Here is an 18,235-nt window from a genome sequence, read left to right as displayed (position 1 = left end):
CAAACCTGTTCTCTGCTGCTCTTTGTTTCACATTGCTGGAATCATCAAAGGTCTTTCTGCTCACCTAAGTTTCCTGCACCATGCAACTGATAAGAAAATGGTGTAAGATTTTTGTTCATGCTGAGTTGGGGAGGTTGCAGCCTCTCTTATACTCAAGCCTGTGTCATGTACTTCAAATCAGGTCTACCAGAACTCTGTATTGGACATATTGGGCTCAGGTTCAACTAAGAATAACATAGTGCTGTTTCCTGTTTTGTCATTGTTCTGCTCTCACAGAACAATTGAGGATGAAGACTGATTGGTAATGCAAAATATTGACATTACTGGATATTCTAGTCAATGCCAACAAAATCTCTTCACACACCAATTTCATTCATCTTTTAATTTTATTGTAGCAAGTACCTATGGGATTATCTACCAAGAAACTTTCTCTAGGAATTCTGCTCCCCTTACCATCTTCCTCCACCCCACCACCTACACGGTTGCAACGAGAGTTGCCATGTTATTACAAAATAATTGTACCCCTTAACTGTATTTTATCGGACCAGGGGTGGGCATACTATTTCAGATTGGCAATCAATCCTTTCCCTGGGGTAAAGAGGCAACAACAACTATATCTGTCTCTTTTTTCAGAAGAGCAAAAGCTTTACCAGGAGCCCGCGGCTGATTTCCCCTTAGGATCCTGGTCATAACTGAGTGCATAGCCACCCTGGATTTAAGGAGTCTAGAAAAATCAGTATATCACTCTGGACTGGTCACATTACTGCCCAGAACAAAGTCAATATTCTGGTGGCAAGAGAGAGTGAATGAGTATTGGGAAGGCAATTTAAAGGTCTATCACACTAATACACTTATTGATAGGTATAATGCAAAAACAAATTTGCTAAATATAAACCTAACTGCTTCCAAGGAAGGTGATCCATATAAAAGGGTATCTTTTGTTTGACTGAATATCTTCATGGTTTGGGGTAGGGAGGAGCTGGAGAGGACAGTGTTCTGCATAATAGAGGAGGAAGTGTGTGATCCATGGGAACAATGTAGGAGGGAGAGGGTAAGAGCAAAGATGCAAGGAGGAGAAAGAAGATAATAGAAAGCCACATGGTTCATGCTGTGAGCTTATCCTGTTACCCCCAAATCTTCAAAGTCCAAAATTCAGGAAAGGATTATTGTGAACTGATGTCTTGTGAAAACTGGTGAAGGGGTGAGTACCATGTATAAATTGTATTAGAGTAAAACACAAATAGTATTTTAGATGAAGGAGCCAGAGACCAGAGCCCAAGAAAAGCAACAGGTGTTAAGCCCCATGTGTGATCATGGAAATCATTTGGAAAGTCAGGAGTTCACAAATTGTGAAGGCAGGCCCAACTGACATCTGGATTGCATGTGGTTTTTGTCCTCACTAAGTGGTGATCTCCACAAGAAGTGGAATGATGTCTTATTCATTACTGTATCTCAGCACTTAGGAGCCTTGCATATAATAGTCTGCAAATAACTTGCTGAATTGAATTGAAATGACCTGTCCTATATATTGTAATTCTCAATATAGTTTTATTAACTCCCTTAATAAACTGGACTGTCCATTAAGAGTTGCGTTTAATTCATCTTTTTATTCAATAAGATGCCTTGAACGTAGTAGATGCTCAAAGGCTCTGTATTTCAGAGCCCTGACATCATGGAAAGGAATAAAGTCTCATGCAAGCTCAATCCCATTTCTAGTGGGCTTTGGAATGCATTTTCTAATTTCTTTCCAGCTTATTTTCCTTGGGACAATATTAAAATGAATTTGTTTATTCCCAAGCAAACATTAATTGATGGCAGAGGAAGGTATCACAGACACATGTTGTGTGGCAGAGGGAAACCAGCTTGGGATTTCAATTTGTCACCAATGATCCACAAAGTAGACAGTCAAGGAGATAATTAAGAGTTAGAAATATATAGCTATTACTCACAATTAGAAACTGTTTGGGCAGTTTAATTTTCTATTGGATATAGAAAAAAGACTGGGGTGATAGACACTATAATGTTGAAAGTGATTGTTTTTCTCAAGTGACATTATAATTTTTACTTTCTTCTTTATCCTTTTATACAATTTGCAAACTGCAGAATGTGTTTTAAAATCTGAAAACAAGTAATGAATGCTGTTTAAAATAAGTTCAGTTCATTTTTATTTACAGGAAGAGAATTTACATCTATTGAATGCCTATTAATTGTTGAGCAGTACACTAAGCACTTTATAAGTGTTATCTCATTTAGTCCTAGGTGAGATCTTATTCAGCCAATTTTATGAGTGACATATTGGAGTTCCAGAGAGGAAAAGGGACTTTCCCCAAGATTATATAGGCAGAAAGTGCAAGTATGAAGATTTAAACCAGGTTTTGTCTGGAGGGCTTGGTGAAACACAGATTGCTGGGCTCTGAGGAGTCCGGCTCCTGGCCAAAACCCTATGTGTCATATTTCAGGCCCAATCATAGGTTATTACAAAGGCCTTACATGACAGGACTTACAGATGAAAGCTGCCCTCCCCACATAGAATTGGTGCACAAGCCAGTGCATTGCGATCTGTGAAGGGAGTTGCAGTCAAGGACTCAGGCCCCCTCTGGGTGATCATGCTCCTAACCAGAGACCCTACCCATGCAGTCTCCTTATCAGGGGAAGGAAGAGGAGATTTAAAGTCACTCTTCTCCACTCTGACTCAGAACTCTTCTGCTCCTAGCCTTCATCCCCTTCTTTGTCCTCCAATGCTCCTGGATCCATAAAACTGCAAACTGAAGTTTAGGGCTTCCCCAGTGGTCAGACATAACCCTATACACTCATGTCCGTGTTGATCCATCTGACCCTTGCCTGGTGGCACCATTCTATGGGGGAAATTGAACAGGGGAGAGCTGATGTTCTTCTGGAGATTATGTTTCATCAAAGTATGCAAGCTGAGAAATCAAGAGAGAGACTGCTAAGAAGATGAAGTCATGATCTTTTGTAACCTAATGTTGGAAATGACATCCCATGAATCTTGTCAAATTCTATTAATCAGAAGCAAGTCACTAGGTCCAGCCCACATTCAAGGGGAAGGGATTACACAAAGGCATGAATATTAAGAGGCAGGGATCATTAGGGATCATCTTAGGAGTCTATCTAGTACACAGACACATCTATACTCCTTAGAAAGCCTATCCCAGCAACAGCCTCAACAAGGAAGCTCTTCTCATTATGTTCCTTGGTCACCTGGGACTGGCCACTGGCTTGGATTAGGCCACTCTGAAACTGGATTGCTTGCTTCAGGGAGCTGAGCTTGCAGATCATTGTAGCAGAGACCTTTGGTTGCCAATACAGTGTCCATTTTCACATTCTTCCTTTCTAGCAGACATGAAATTTTATTTAGGGCAACAGTGTTCCCCATTCACTTCCCCTTCCCCCTTTGCCACTAAGGATGTCTATAAGACATAGTTCTGACCAATGAAATGTAAGAGAAAATCTGATGGCAATTTCTGGCAATGTTTTGCTTTCTTGTTTAAAAGAGGAAAAGACAGCACTTTATTCTCTCTTCCTTTTTCCTGCCATGAACATGGATACAATGGCTCCAGTTGAAGCGGCCATATTGTGACTATGCAGGAAAAGCAACAGAAATGTTGGCCCTGATATCATTGAGCAATTTTATTCAACACCAAGAACCCAATACAACTAGCCTTGTTAAGTGGGAAAAAACACAAACCCTTATTTGTTTAAGCTACTATAGTTGAATTTCCTACTTATGGCTGCTGAAAGTATTCATACTTTGTGCAGTCATATTCCCTTTCTGTCTTCACAAATTTTGGAAATTAAATTACCCCTCCAGCTTTCCAATCTAGGCTGTGTATTGTCAAGAACTATGAATCTGAATTTTACCTTATTTACAAGCTAACAGGTTAGCCTGGAACAGTTTCATGGGTGCTAGCAGAAGACACTCTGGGTCAAAGACAAAGAACTTTATTATCCACAGCACAGCAAGCAGCATGAGCATCATGTTTGTGTCAGTTCCCCTTGCCATCCAGGCCCCACAGGGGCGAAATAGAGGAACCCATGTGCATACTGCACATGCAATGGCATGTATCACACTAAGGAACCCTGAAACTAGAGAACCTGCATCAATAATGGGCAGTAAGCAAACCACATGACATTTGTGTTGGAGGGAGAAATTACCTTTACTATACTAGAAAGTAAGCAAACCCGCCCTTTGCTCTGGTGGAAGACACTGTCTCTGTCTTCCAAATCTGTTTGTTATATCCTTGAAAAGATAGTTAGGAATGAAAGGCCAGTTAGTGACTCTGCTCACAAGATGTGCAGAAATGCAAGAGACACATTGTTTTAGTTTTCTGGCTACCAAAACAAATACTATGCAATGGGTTGACTTAAATAATGGTAATTCATTTGTTCATGGTTTTGAGATTAGAAAAAGTGCAAATCAAGGCATCATCAAGGCAAAACATTCTCCCTGAACACTGTGGTGTTATGGGTCTGGGTGCCAGTGATCCTTAGTCCTTGGCTCCTCTGTCACGTTACAAAACAAAGGAGGCCCCTCCTGGCTTCTCTCTTCTCTTCTGGATTCCACTCATATTCAGCTTCCAGCTGCTTCCTCTGTGGCTTTCTTTCTTTTTGCTCAAATTTCATTCTGCTTATAAAGGAGTTTAGTAATAGGATTAAGACCCACCCTGATTGAGGTGGGCCACACCTTAACTGAAGTAACCTCATCAAAAGGTCCTACTTAAAATGGGTTCATACACACAGGAATGGATTAAGTGTAAGAACATATTTTTCCTGGGGTACATAGCTCCAAACTATCACAGTCTGCCCTCTGGTCCTCAAAAAGAAATGTTCTCTCCACGTGCAAAATGCATTCATTCCATCACAACATCCCAAAAACCTTAAATCATTCCAGTGACAATGCTAACTACAAAGTTCCATCAAAATCAGTTATGGTTGTGCTGTGTCCTGGGGCACAATTCCCCTCTGTCTGTGGATCTGTGAAACCTAGAGAAGAAGTTAGCTGCTTCCAATATTCAACGGATGGATAGGCATAGAATAGACATTTCCATTCCAATAGGGAGAAATTGGAAGGAAAACAGATGTTATGGGTCACAAACAATTCTGAAACCATCAGGGTAAACTCCATTAGATTTCAAGGTCTGAGAGTCATCTGTGGATTGAAGTTTTGTCCTCCAGACCTGATGGAGCAGCATCCCCACATGCTTGCACAAGTGGTCATGCTCTTCCTGAACATTGGGACACTGGCCCCCTCTTCTCCAAGCAAAAGAATGGAGGCCAGGCTCTACACAAATACCAGGGCTCTGGTGGGCCCTCTCTGAGTATTGGGGTGGCAGTCAGGCTATCTGCAATCACTATGGCACAGGCCCCAACATCTCCAAGCACTTGAGTGTTGGCACTCTCTTGGAACAACAGGGCAGAAGGCCTACCCCCTCCAAGTGCTAGGGCAGATGACCTGTCCTCTCCAAGAGCATGGGTGGATCCATCCTTTCCATGCTCATGGGAGGCCTGCTCTATTAGCCCAAGGAGATATAATTGGTCCATAGCTTGGCTTCCATTGAAGTCATTTGTGCTGGTTTGAATCTGTTATGTACCCCACAAAAGACTATGTTCTTTTAATCCACTCTTGTGGGGAAAGTCCTATTGTGGGTGGAATATTTTGATTAGGTTATTTCCATGAAATGTGACTCCACCCATTCAAGATTAGTTTTCTGTAGTTCTTAAGAGTGCTCAGGGAGAGAGAGAGTGCTCAGAGATAACACAGACCCAGATGCTTGGAGATTCAAACAGAAAGATATTTGGAGATGCTAAGCTAAGAAATGAAGTACAGAGTTTGTCCCAGAGAAGCTAAGTGAGAACTCGCAGATGCTTAAAGAGAAAGCCACTGGAATCAGAAGCTGAAAGCAACACACCTGGAAGCAAAGGATCAGCAGACACCAGCCATGTGCTTCCCAGCTGACAGAGGTGTTCCAGATGCCATTGGCCTTTCTTCAGAGAAGGTATCCTCTTGTTGATGCCTTAGTTTGGACACATTTATGGCCTTAGAACTGTAAATTTGTAACCTAATAAATTCCCTTTGTAAAAGCCAGTCCATTTCTGGTGTATTGCATTCTAGCAGCTTTAGCAAACAGAAACATCATTCTTCCTTCTAATTGTCCCTTCTCTACCCCTTTTAGTCCAGCTTGGCAGTGGTTTCAGTCATACAAATTTCACACACAGAAAAATTTGTCAGCTTTGCATTCAGTTCACAGGTGTCTAAACCATCAGAAAATAAAACTTCCCACAGATCTTGCCCACAAACTGACTTCCACTGAAATGACTGACTGGTACCATGTTCAGTTAAACCCTCACATGGAGCCTTATTCTTCAGGAACTCACTTTCTGGAAGCTCAAGTTAGGTCCCTGATAGAGCCACTTCTGGCTTTAGTCTCAGAACACACTATCTGGATAGGCTCTGAATTTTCCAAACCATCATTTTATGGTTTCTTTGTGTCTAAGTGCTCATTTCTCAGTTTATCCCTTTCCTCTCACATTTCACTACAAGCTGCAAGGGGAAATCAGGCTGCTTCCATCTATCTTGACTACCAGTAACTTAGTTCAACCCCAATCATCTCTTATGCAACAGTATTCAGTCTTGCTTGCCCAGGATCTCTTTCTAGACTTCAATTCATCCTCCACACATTTGCCAGAGACTACAAGGCTGGAGGAGAGAAAAGAGATGGTTCCTTTTTATGATTTCTGTTCTTGCTCATGTTGCCCCAGCAATGGCCTTTCACTGATCAGAAGCAGGTGGTTACAGTTGCACTTGGCTCCAGTTTCCAGTTTCTTTCACTCTCCCAGAATATCCAGAACCCACCTCATCATGCCCCCTGGGACCCCAGCACCAGTCAAGCAGTTTCCCCCTTCTCAGAGAACAGGGTCCTAGCTCCCCAGAACCCCACCTTTAAACTCTGAAGTCTAATAATCTTAACCTCTTCCTTTTATTCCTCCAGCCTAAAGGATGCTAGCTGCTTGGTGCAGTTACCTCTGTGATACCTCATTGTCTCCTTTTTGCTTTTTTAGATCTCCAATAAGATTCTTTATATTATATTCTCTATCAAAATATTGGGTATGCATTGTGTTTCTTGACTAGACTTGATTATAATCACTGAGATAAGGAAGGAGAGGAAGAGGGAAGAATAGATAATTGATAAATTTAATTTTGGACATATTGTGAGCTGTCTATAGGACATCCAAGTGGAGATAGGCAGCAAGTAGTTGGACATATTAGTCTGATGCTTAGAACATTCTAGTCTAGAGATATAGATTTAGGGGTCATCAACATACAAGTAGTCATTATATCATGGAGTGGATGGATTCATCCAGGCAGAGCACATAGAGTGTGTACAATAAATATTTGTTGACTGATTGAATGGACACCTGGGTACAAGGCTTGAGGCACTGTGCTCACGGGACACCTGTCATGCCTGAAGTTCCCAACTCAATCATTTAGGATCATTTAAATGTATTTTCAGTTCTTAATAACTGATGAGAGACTGACTTTTTATATTATATAAGCAAAAAGACTATCAATTATATTATATTTGAATTGATTTGATTGGTTATCTTTCTAAAGCCGGGGTAAACACACAAGAAAAACCATTTCATGGAGTAAAGACACAAGAAAAAATATTTCATGGAGTAAAGACACAATAAAAACCATTTTTAAGGGAGTCCTGAGAAACTAATTTGCTTTTTTCCCTGCAAATCCTATGAAAAGCATGACTGATTTTATAATTTCCTTCTGATTTTGCTGCTAGAAAGTTCAGAGATAGATTTGTGGCTACCACTAGCAATCAAGCAAAATTTTGTTTTCTGTTCCTATCCCAGGTTTATCTTATTTTTTGCTTCATTTTCCATTTGTTCCTATTTCCTATTTTATTTCTTATTTTGCTACAATACGTATATCTCTGTAAACTGCATGAAATACTTTTTGTGGAAGGAGGTGATATATAAAAAAGAGTAGGATTAAGATTCTAATATTTTCATGTGCTACCTATTCTGATACAAACTCCTTTTAAAGGGAAATAATTGTCTTAGACATGTGAAAATACATATGGGTAGGATCCTGGCTTTACCATTTAGTAAGTGGCTTTGAGTAAATTTACTTCACCTCTTTGCACCTCATATATAAATTGGGGATTGACATAATATTCGCCTTGAAGATGAAATGAAAGAATACAGGTAAAGCACCAAGAATAGTGCTTGGTGCATAAGTGCTCAAATAGCTCTTATTATTATTCCAGAAAACACAATGTGAAGATTTGAAATGGAGAGGAGAAGAGACTCCAGGGGAGCAGGGGAAGCAATCACCAGGAAGCCTGATTAAAAAATAAAAGAAATAAATCAGAACAAGAAGGGGAATGGGGGGGCAGAAAGTGACACCAAGGCAAGGAGCTTGAAGGGAAGAATGGCTAAGCTGATGCCAACTCCTGTGGGGACAGTGTTGCCAGATAAAATACAATACTCTCAGTTAAATTTTAATTTCAGATAACAATATTTTTAGTGTAAGTATGTCCAAAATATTGCATGCATATACTTACACTAAAAAAGTATTTTTATTTATCTGAAATTCACATTTAACTGGGCATTCTGTATTTTTGTTTGCTATATTTGGCAACCCTATGGGGGGAGGATGCACTGGAAGACAAAAGCCCAAATTGCAGATGCTGGCTTAGGAGAGCACAGTTGATTGACCCATTCCTATGGCCTCATTCCTGAAGTAGCAGCAGTAAGCTAAGCTGTCGAGCAGGCATGTCAGGCAGCCAAGAATCCAGACTCTTGTAGAATACTCAGGAATCAGCAGGGAAGTAGGACCTGGGATTCTGAAAGATTCTTTACCAGAACTCAATTAATTGCCCAAGGAGATGCAGGGCTAAGATCAGTTCCAAGGGCATTTGCAAGTGGTAAAAGCAGGGTGGGGAAGGATGAGTCTCAGTAGTGCTGGGTTTCTGCAGTAAAAAGAGAGAGGGAGTGGAACTTGGCAGTATCAGCCACTATAACAATCAGCTCCAAGGATATGAAAATAGCGGAAAGCTAGTCCTGCAGACTGGGCACAAGTCCGAGTATGCCTAGGAACAAGGAGGCTAGGGAAGACCACCTATTGGAAGGGGGGCACTCAATCCCACATTTGAGAATATGAATAAATTCCAAACCCCACAGGCAGTGGGCAGGAGTTATTATAATGTCTTATCTCTGGGCTCAGAAACTGTGGGCAGGAGTTATTATATATGATCTCTGGGCTCAGAAACTGTGGTGCATCTGAGCCTGGGTGGGAACATAAGCAGATTCAGCTGCAATTTTTACAGGCATTTGGTTGGCATAGATAGGGGATCCTTGATTAGAGCCTATCAGAGGGTCAGCAAAGAAGGGGTACTAGAACTACCATATTCACAGGTCAAATTCAAGAAAAGTTTTATGTCAAGACTTTCGACATTATCTCCAAGTGAATTTACATGAGAGACAACATGATCATTTTAAAAGATTTGTAACTCTGATTTTGCATTTTCCCCTTTTTAAATTGAGACATAACTGACTTACCATAAACTTCACATAAAATATACAATTCAGTGAGTTTTGGTATATTCACTTTATTGTCAACCATCACCACTACCTAGTTCCAAAACATTTTCATCACCCCAAACAGAAACTCTGTACCCATTAAGCTGTCCTACCACATTCCTCCCTACTCTTAGCCCCTGGAAACCACCAATCTACTTTCTGTTTATATAGATTTGCCTATTCTGTACATTGTGTATAAACAGAGTCATATAATATGTGGTCTTTTATGACTAGCTTATTTTACTTAGCATAATGCTTTTGGGATTCATTCATGTTGTAGCACATATCAGTACTTCATTCCTTTTTGTGGCTGATTAATATTCCATTTTACGGCTATACCTCAGTTTGGGGAGAACTGACATTTTGTCTCAGTCCTGATTGTGAGGCTTCTGCTGCCTTGTTCTCCATGATTCAGTTTGCTTTCAGGGTTGCCAGGCCCTCTATACTTGAGTCCTGCTATTTACTCACTAGACAGTTCATCTACCTTCCTCCATTGCTTACATCTCAGGGACTACCTGAAGTCTTGTTGTTGGATCCCTTCTCTCTACAGACACATTATCTTGGAGCCAGCTGCCTGGGGTGATCTCAAACATGGACTCCCTTGCAGCCCACCTTCCTCTATCTCTCCTGCCTATTGGAACACCCCTGTTAATTCACATCACACTAAAACTGCCTGCCTGACCTGTGACTTTAACTGTTGACTTATGGAGGTTGTAACTTACTTCTCAGGCACTCTGTTTTCCTATCAATCAGCGTGTAGCTCATTACTGATAAGCATTTGCAAGTATCTGCATTGACCTTAAACATAGAAAAGACCTCATCACTATTACCACCATTAGAAAGATTGTAGCACAGGTTTCCCTGCACAGTTGGGAAAGTGGGTTATCTTCTTAGGGCCAGAGGCTAAGTTGATGGGAGGCCAGATCCAGAGAACCACCTTTCTTGTTTCCTAATTGGTTGGGCCTCCATTTGAATGCCACTGACAGAGAAAGGCTTCATAAAGCCACTCCCTCATCCAGTGCTGCCAATCCTCTGGCTCTTTCTCTGGGATGTGGATCAAACAACCAGTTGACGGGCTGTTGTTCACTTCCCATCCAACTGTTTGGTCTTAAGGAGACACAACCAGCAAACACCTGGAATTGACAATGTCTTAATTTGGTGTCCGGAAAACCTCTGTTAGCTAGGAAGGCAGCTGGCGTCTGCTCCAAAGCTCCAGCCTCAAAACGGCTTTCTCCCAGGACGTTCCTCTCTAGCAAGCTTGCTCCTCTTCAAAACATCACTCCCAGCTGCACTCTCTCTTCTCCCCCCAAGTTAGCTCATTTATATAGCTCCACCGATCAAGGCCCACCCCAAATAGGCGGGGCCATGCCTCCATGGGAACATCTCATCAGAATCATCTCCCACAGCTGGGTGGGGCACATTCCAAGCAAATCCAACCAGCACCAAAACTTCTGCCCCACACAAGACTACAAAGATAATGGCATTTGGGGGACACAATACACTGAAACCGGCACAGACAATATTACAAATGACTCTCCAGGCCAAAGTCTTGGGCACACACTAGCCTTTCAAGTCTACCATAAGCCTCTGCCTCTGGTCTTGGGACTGTTTGAGCAGTGACATCCCTGTCATATTAATTATATATCTCTGAATATTACTGTTCATTTACAACTTGACAACAATTCTCTGGTGGAAAACATATTAACTTCTTTGATGGAGAAATCCTACCTGTGGTTACCAATATGTTAACAAAAGACTTATTGGCTTTTATTTCTAAACTTTTTATTTTTTAAATGCAATTTTATTGAGATATATTCACGTGACATACAATCATTCAAAGCGTGCACTTTCACAGTATCATCATATAGTTGTGCATTCATCACCACAATCTTTGAACACTTTCATTACTCCAAAAACTAAACTAAAATAAAAAGTTTCCAAAGTATCTCCTTTCTCTCCTCCCCCCAGTTTTCATTTACTTTTTAAAAAGTACAGTTTTATTGAGATATATTCACACACCCTCATTCATCCACAGTGTACAATCAGTTATTCACAGCACCATCATACATTTGTGCATTCATCACCAGAATCAATTTTTGAACATTTTCCTTACTCCAAGATACAAATAAAAGCAAAAAAGAACACCTAGATCTTTCCATCCCCTCTATCTCATCCTATTCGTCATCTAATTTTTGTCCCCATTTTTCTACTCACCTGTCCATACACTGGATAAAGGGAGTATGAGCCACAAGATTTTCACAATCACACAGTCACACTGCGCAAGTTACAAAGTTATAAAATCATCTTCAAGAATCAAAGTCACTGGGTTGCAGTTTGACAGCTTCAGATATTTCCTTATAGCCAATCCAACACACTAAAAACTAAAAGCTGATATCTATATAGCACGTAAGAATACCCTCCAGAGTAACCTCTTTACTCCATTTGAAATCTCTCAGCCACTGGAACCTTATTTTGTTTCATCTCTTTTCCCCCTTTTGGTCAAGAAGTTCCTCTCAATCCCACAATGCTGGGGGCAGACTCAACCCTAGGAGTTACTTCCTGTGTTGCCAGGGGGATTTATACCCCTGGATGTCATGTCCCACATAGAGGGGAGGGTAGTTAGTTCACCTGACAAGTGGGCTTAGAGAGAGAGGGGGTCACATCTGAGCAACCAAGAGGCTCTCTGGCAGGGATTCCTAGGCACAATTAAAAGTATGCTTAGTTTCTCCCTTGTAGTAACTAGCCTCACAAGGGAGAACCCTCAGATCAAGGACTCAGCCCACTAAACTGGCAGTCCTCAATGTTGCAGTAAAATCTGCAGAAACCCAGGAGTTCGGAAGTCCAACATTTCTGCATTTCTCCCCAGGTCCTAAGAGGGCCCCACAAATACATTTCTACTGTCTCCCCATATCACTCTGGGATGTATCAGGATTTCACCCCAGCCTGTACAAACTCCACGTCCTACATCCCTTTCACAGCTCCTATGGTGTTCAAACTGATCATACAAGTTAAATTATCTAGTGTGCTACAGCAAATCTGGATCCTGCACCAAATAAACATCTTCCTTGGTCTTGCACAAAAGTAATTTTAAAACAAAGTCAGTATCGTCCTTTACCCTTGGGCCTGATTTGCCTTTGTCCTAACCATATCTACTTAGTTTATATCTCTAATTGAAGTCTGAACTCTTTTTCAGCTCTCTCAACAGTTGCCTTATGGGATAATATTGACATTCATAGCTGCTAAGCTCTAGCTCCAAGTCTTGGATGTCATGTAGATACCCAAAGTTCCAGAGATTGAACAGGTTATACGCAAGGAGAGCTCAGCATCTCAGGATTTAGAGATAACCATTACAAATCAGGAATAGATGTGACAGCTATAAGAGCTCACAATCTATGGACCATTACAGTAAGCATTCCCCTGATAAGATGCACCTTATGATTCAGTTCTCCAAATTTACACATCATTGTTATTCAATATTAGTGAGGCATTATAATGTTTGTCCTCTCATTTCTGGCATTCTTCTCTCAAAATGCTGTACTCAAGATCCATTCACCTAGTTGCATGTCTCACAGTTTCATTCCTTCTCATAGCCACTCAATATTCTATTGTATGTATACACCATAGTTCACCATTTTGTTTATCAGTCAGTGTACCCCTAGATGACCCCTGTTCATTGCAAATTGTGAATACTACCACCATATACACCAGTGTGCTAATGTGCATTCATTTCCTTGTTCTCAGATCTTCCAAGCATATTTCCCATAGTGGGGTGGCAGGACCTTGTGACACCCACATACCTAGCTTCTTGTGGAACCACTACACTGTCCTCCAGATAGTCTACACCATTCTACTTTCCCATCAATAGTGAATACATACATCTCTCTCTCCAAGTTCTCTCCTGCACTTCTGTCCCTCTGTTTATTTTCTCCCTGCAATTTTATAAGGATATATTCAAATACCATACAGTCATCCAGTGTGCAATCAGTTGTGTACAGTATCATCACATAGTTGTGCATTCCTCACCACAATTAGCACTTACATATACTCATTACTCAGAGAAAGAATTGAAACAAAGGAATAATAAAAAGGATAAAAGCAAAAGTAAAAATAAGATAAAATAGAGCCACAAAGAGGAAGAAGTGAAAAAAGTAAAAAGACAAAAGAGAAAAAGAAAGAAAAATATGGCAACTAAAAAGCCACAAAAGAAAAGGTTAAAATAAAATACCATAAAAGGGTCAGACAACACTAATGCCAAGAATCCCAATCCCCCTCCTATAGGCATTTAGCCTTGATGTATTGCCCTTGTTACAATTAAAGAAAGCATATTGCAATGTTACTGTTGACTATAGACTAGTCTGCATTGCGTTTTTCCCCTCAAACCACCACCTTTTTAACATCTTGCAGAATTGACACTCATTTGTTCTCCCTCATGCAAAAATATATTTGTACATTTTATCACAGTCATTGACCACTCTAGTTTTCACTAAGCTGCACAGTCCCAGTCTTTATCTTCTCTTTTCTTCTGGTGTCCTACATGCCCTTAACCTTTCTCTTTCAACCATTCTTACAATCATCTTTGTTCAGTGTACTTACATTATTATGCTACCATCTCCCAACATTGTGCTCCAAACCTCTCTCTCCTGTCTTTTCCTATCTGTCTGTGGTGCTCCCTTTAGTATTTTCTGTAGAGCAGGTATCTTGTTCACAAACTCTCTTAGTGTCTGTTTGTCTGAGAATATTTTAAACTCTCCCTCATATGTAAAGGACAGTTTTGTTGGATATAAAATTCCTGGCTGGTGGTTTTTCTCTTTCAGTATCTTAAATTTATCATACCACTGCCTTCTCTCCTCTATGGTTTCTACTGAGAAATCTTCAGATAGTCTTATTGATCTCCCCTTGTATGTGATGGATCACTTTTCTCTTGCTGCTTTCAGAATTCTTTGTCTTTGACACTTGATAATCTGATTATGAAGTGTCTTGTCATAGGTCTATTTGGATCCATTCTGTTTGGAGTTCACTGCTCTTCCAGGATCTGTAATTTTATGTCTTCCATAAGGGATGGGAAGCTTTCAGTGACTGTTTCCACCATGATTGCCTCTGCCCCTTTTCCCTTATCTTCCCCTTCTGGGATACCCATGACACATACATTCATGTGCTTCATGTTGTCACTCAGTTCCCTGTGACATTGCTCATCTCTCTCCATTCTTTTCCCCATCTGTTCTTTTAGGGTTTCAGATGTCCTATCCTCTAGCTAATGAAACTTTTCTTCTGCCTTTTGAAATTTGCTACTATATGTCTCCATTGTGTCCTTCATCTCCTGTGTTGTAGTTTTCATTCCCATAAGTTCTGCAATTGTTTTTTTCAAACTTTAAATTTCTTCCTTGTGTTCACTGAATGTCTTCTTTATATCCTTCATCTCTTTTGCCATATCTTCCCTCAAATAATTTAATTGATCTTTTTAATTTAATAAATTTTATTTTGAAATAAATTCAATCTTACAGGAACAGGTGCAAAAACAGTACAAACCCCATACATAGAACTCCATCATACCCCAACCCCCTCCCCCGATAACCTGATCCACCACCTTTAACATCTTGTGACACCACTATTTCTTTCTTTCCTTCCTTGTCTCCCTCCCTCCATCCCTCCCTATCATCCCTCATCTATTGCTCTGTCTTCTGAACATATGAGAGCAAGCTGCACATATCTTTGAACAAACAATATAATTCACATATACCTTTCCCATGGACAAGAACATTCTTTTATGCAATCTCATTAAGCGCAGCTAAGAAGTTCAAGAAATTCAACATTGATATAAAGCTTACATTCTATATTTCCTTTTTTTCTTGTGTCCCATTTGTATCCCTTTGAGCCTCCTGTCCTCCATCCTCAGATCCCATCCAGGATCATCCTTGACATTTAATTGTCATTTATTTAGACTGTTTTTTTTTTTCAATTGTGGAAAGATATATATAGCCTAAACTTCCCATTCCACCCCCTCCCTAGCATTCCATTAGTGGGATTAATCATATTTTAGAATGTTGCAATGCTATCACCTTCCCACCATCCATTTCTAGAAGTTTCCCTTCACCCCAAACAAAAACCCTATCTCATTTCTTAACTCCCCATTGCCTCTTCCCCCACATCTCAGATCCCCTACTCTACTTTTCATCTCTATGGTCATATTCGCTGATGCTTTCTTTGTGATTACCATGGGGCTTAAATTTAACACCTTAAATCTATAACAATCTTGTTTTTCTTTGATACCAACTTAACTTCAATATGACACATAATTTATGTTCCTATACTCCATCATTCCCCCACTTTTATGTAGTTCTTGTGAAAAATTACATATTTTACATTGAATCCAAAACCACTGATTTATCATTACAGTCTATGTATTTTAGATCCTGTAGAAATTAAATATTGGAGTTATAAGTCAAAAATACAGTAGTATTGGTATTTATGTTTACCATATGATCTTTACTGGAAATCTTTCTTTATTCATGTGGTTTCAGTCAATTGTTTAGTGTCACTTCCTTTCAGCCTGCTCAGCTCCCTTTAGCATTTCTTATAGGACTGATTACTGGTGATGAAGTCCCTCAGCTTTTTATTATCTGGGAATGTTTTCATCTTCCCTTCATTGTTATCCTCCAGGTGTTTGTGAATTCTCCAAGTCTCTGATGGTTATTGACTTCTGTTTGTATTCCATTGTGGTCAGAGAATGTGCTTTGAACAAATTCATTTTTTTTTTTTATTTTATTGAGGCTTGTTTTTATGTCCCAGCATACGGTCCATTCTGGAGAAAGATTCATGATCACTAGAGAAGAATGTGTGTCCCAGGGACCTGGGATGTAGTATTCTACATATGTCTGTTAAAATTCTCCATATCTCTCTCTCCTTTCTTTGTTTCTCTGTTGGTAGGGCTCCCTTTAGTATCTGAAGTAGGGCAGGTTTTTTTTTAAGCAAACTCTCTCAGCATTTGTTTGTGAAAAATTTAAGCTCTCCCTCAAATTTGAAGGAGACTTTTGCTGGATAAAGTATTCTTGGTTGGAAATTTTTCTCTCTCAGAATTTTAAATATGTCATGCCACTGCCTTCCTGCCTCCATGGTGGCCGCTGAGTAGTCACTACTTAATCTTATGTTGTTTCCTTTGTATGTGGTGAATTGCTTTTCTCTTGCTGCTTTCAGAACTTGATCCTTCTCTTCAGTATTTCAGTGTGATCAGAATATGTCTTGGAGTGGGTTTATTTGGATTTATTGTATTTGGAGTTCACTGGGCATTTATGCTTTGTGTATATATATTGTGTAGAAGGTTTGGGAAGTTTTCCCCAACAATTTCTTTGAACACTCTTTCTAGACCTTTACCCTTCTCTTCCCCTTCTGGGACACCAAATAGTCTTAAATTTGGGTGTTTTATTTTATCTATCATATCCCTGAGAACCATTTCGATTTTTTTCAATTTTTTCTCCATTCTTTCTTTTGTTCTTTCATTTTCTGTTGTGTGCTCCTCAAGGAGGCTGAGTTGTTGTTCAGCTTCATCTAATCTTGTATTATGAGTATCCAGAGTCTTTTTAATTTGGCCTACGGTTTCTTTAATTTCCATAAGATCTTCTATTTTTTTATTTACTCTTGCAATATCTTCTTTATGCTCTTCTAGGGTCTTCTTTATGTCTTTTATATCCTGTGCCATGCTCTCATTGCCTGTCTGTAGTTCTTTGATTAATTGCACCAAATACTCTGTGTCTTCTGATCTTTTGATTTGGGTGTTTGGGTTTGGGTTCTCCATATCATCTGGTTTTATCATATGCTTTAAGAGTTTCTGTTGTTTTTGGCCTGTTGGCATTTGCTTTACTTGATCTTTAATTTGTCAGAATTGCAGCTTGGTGGCATACACTTTCTCTAACTAACCAGCAGGTGGCATCCATGAGTCACCTATTCCCCCCAAGTCAGTTCTCCCCAACTTTGTCTTTGTGGTGTGTGGGGATCTGATTCTTGTGGGGTCCAATTTGTGCACTTAATTTGGGTGTGTTGTTGGTGCTGTCTATCCTGAATGAGGGACATGTGTCTGAGCAGTTAGGGAGGAAGAGCAGTTTTAATAATCAAACCTCCCAGGTGTTCACAGAGATTTAAGGCTGTTCTCTGCCACTGATCCAAAAGTCCTTGGTATTGGCATAGGTTCCCTGGGATTTCTGAGTGGCTTCCCCTTCCCTGCTGTGCTCTTCCAGGACCTCTGCTGAGGGAGGGAGGACCATGCCATGTCACAAGTGTGCACCAGCCTCCAGGGAAGCCCTCGGATGCCAGGCCGTGCAGAAGCATTCCCAGCCCACTTCAAAGATGGTTGAATGGGACATGTTAACTTCCCCCTTTCCACACAGCTCCACCCTCCCAGCTCTGGGACAATCAGCCAATATTAAAGGCCAGTGTCCATGGCAGATATTGTGGTGTGTGCTCAGTGCTGTGGGGAAGCCTCCCTGTCACACTGGGTTTCTTAGCACGGCTCTGTGCTGTGGGTTCAGCCCTGGGCAGTAGTGCCCCCACCTGCCAGGGTGATGGCTGCAAGTCATGCATTTTTTTCTCCTTTTGGCTCCCTTTTGCTCCCCTGGGCCTGAGACAATCA

Source organism: Choloepus didactylus, assembly GCF_015220235.1.
Source record: "Choloepus didactylus isolate mChoDid1 chromosome 24 unlocalized genomic scaffold, mChoDid1.pri SUPER_24_unloc1, whole genome shotgun sequence".
Taxonomy (NCBI): Eukaryota; Metazoa; Chordata; class Mammalia; order Pilosa; family Megalonychidae; genus Choloepus; species Choloepus didactylus.
The sequence above is the reverse complement of the archived record's forward strand: the minus strand, read 5'-3'. Positions refer to the sequence as shown.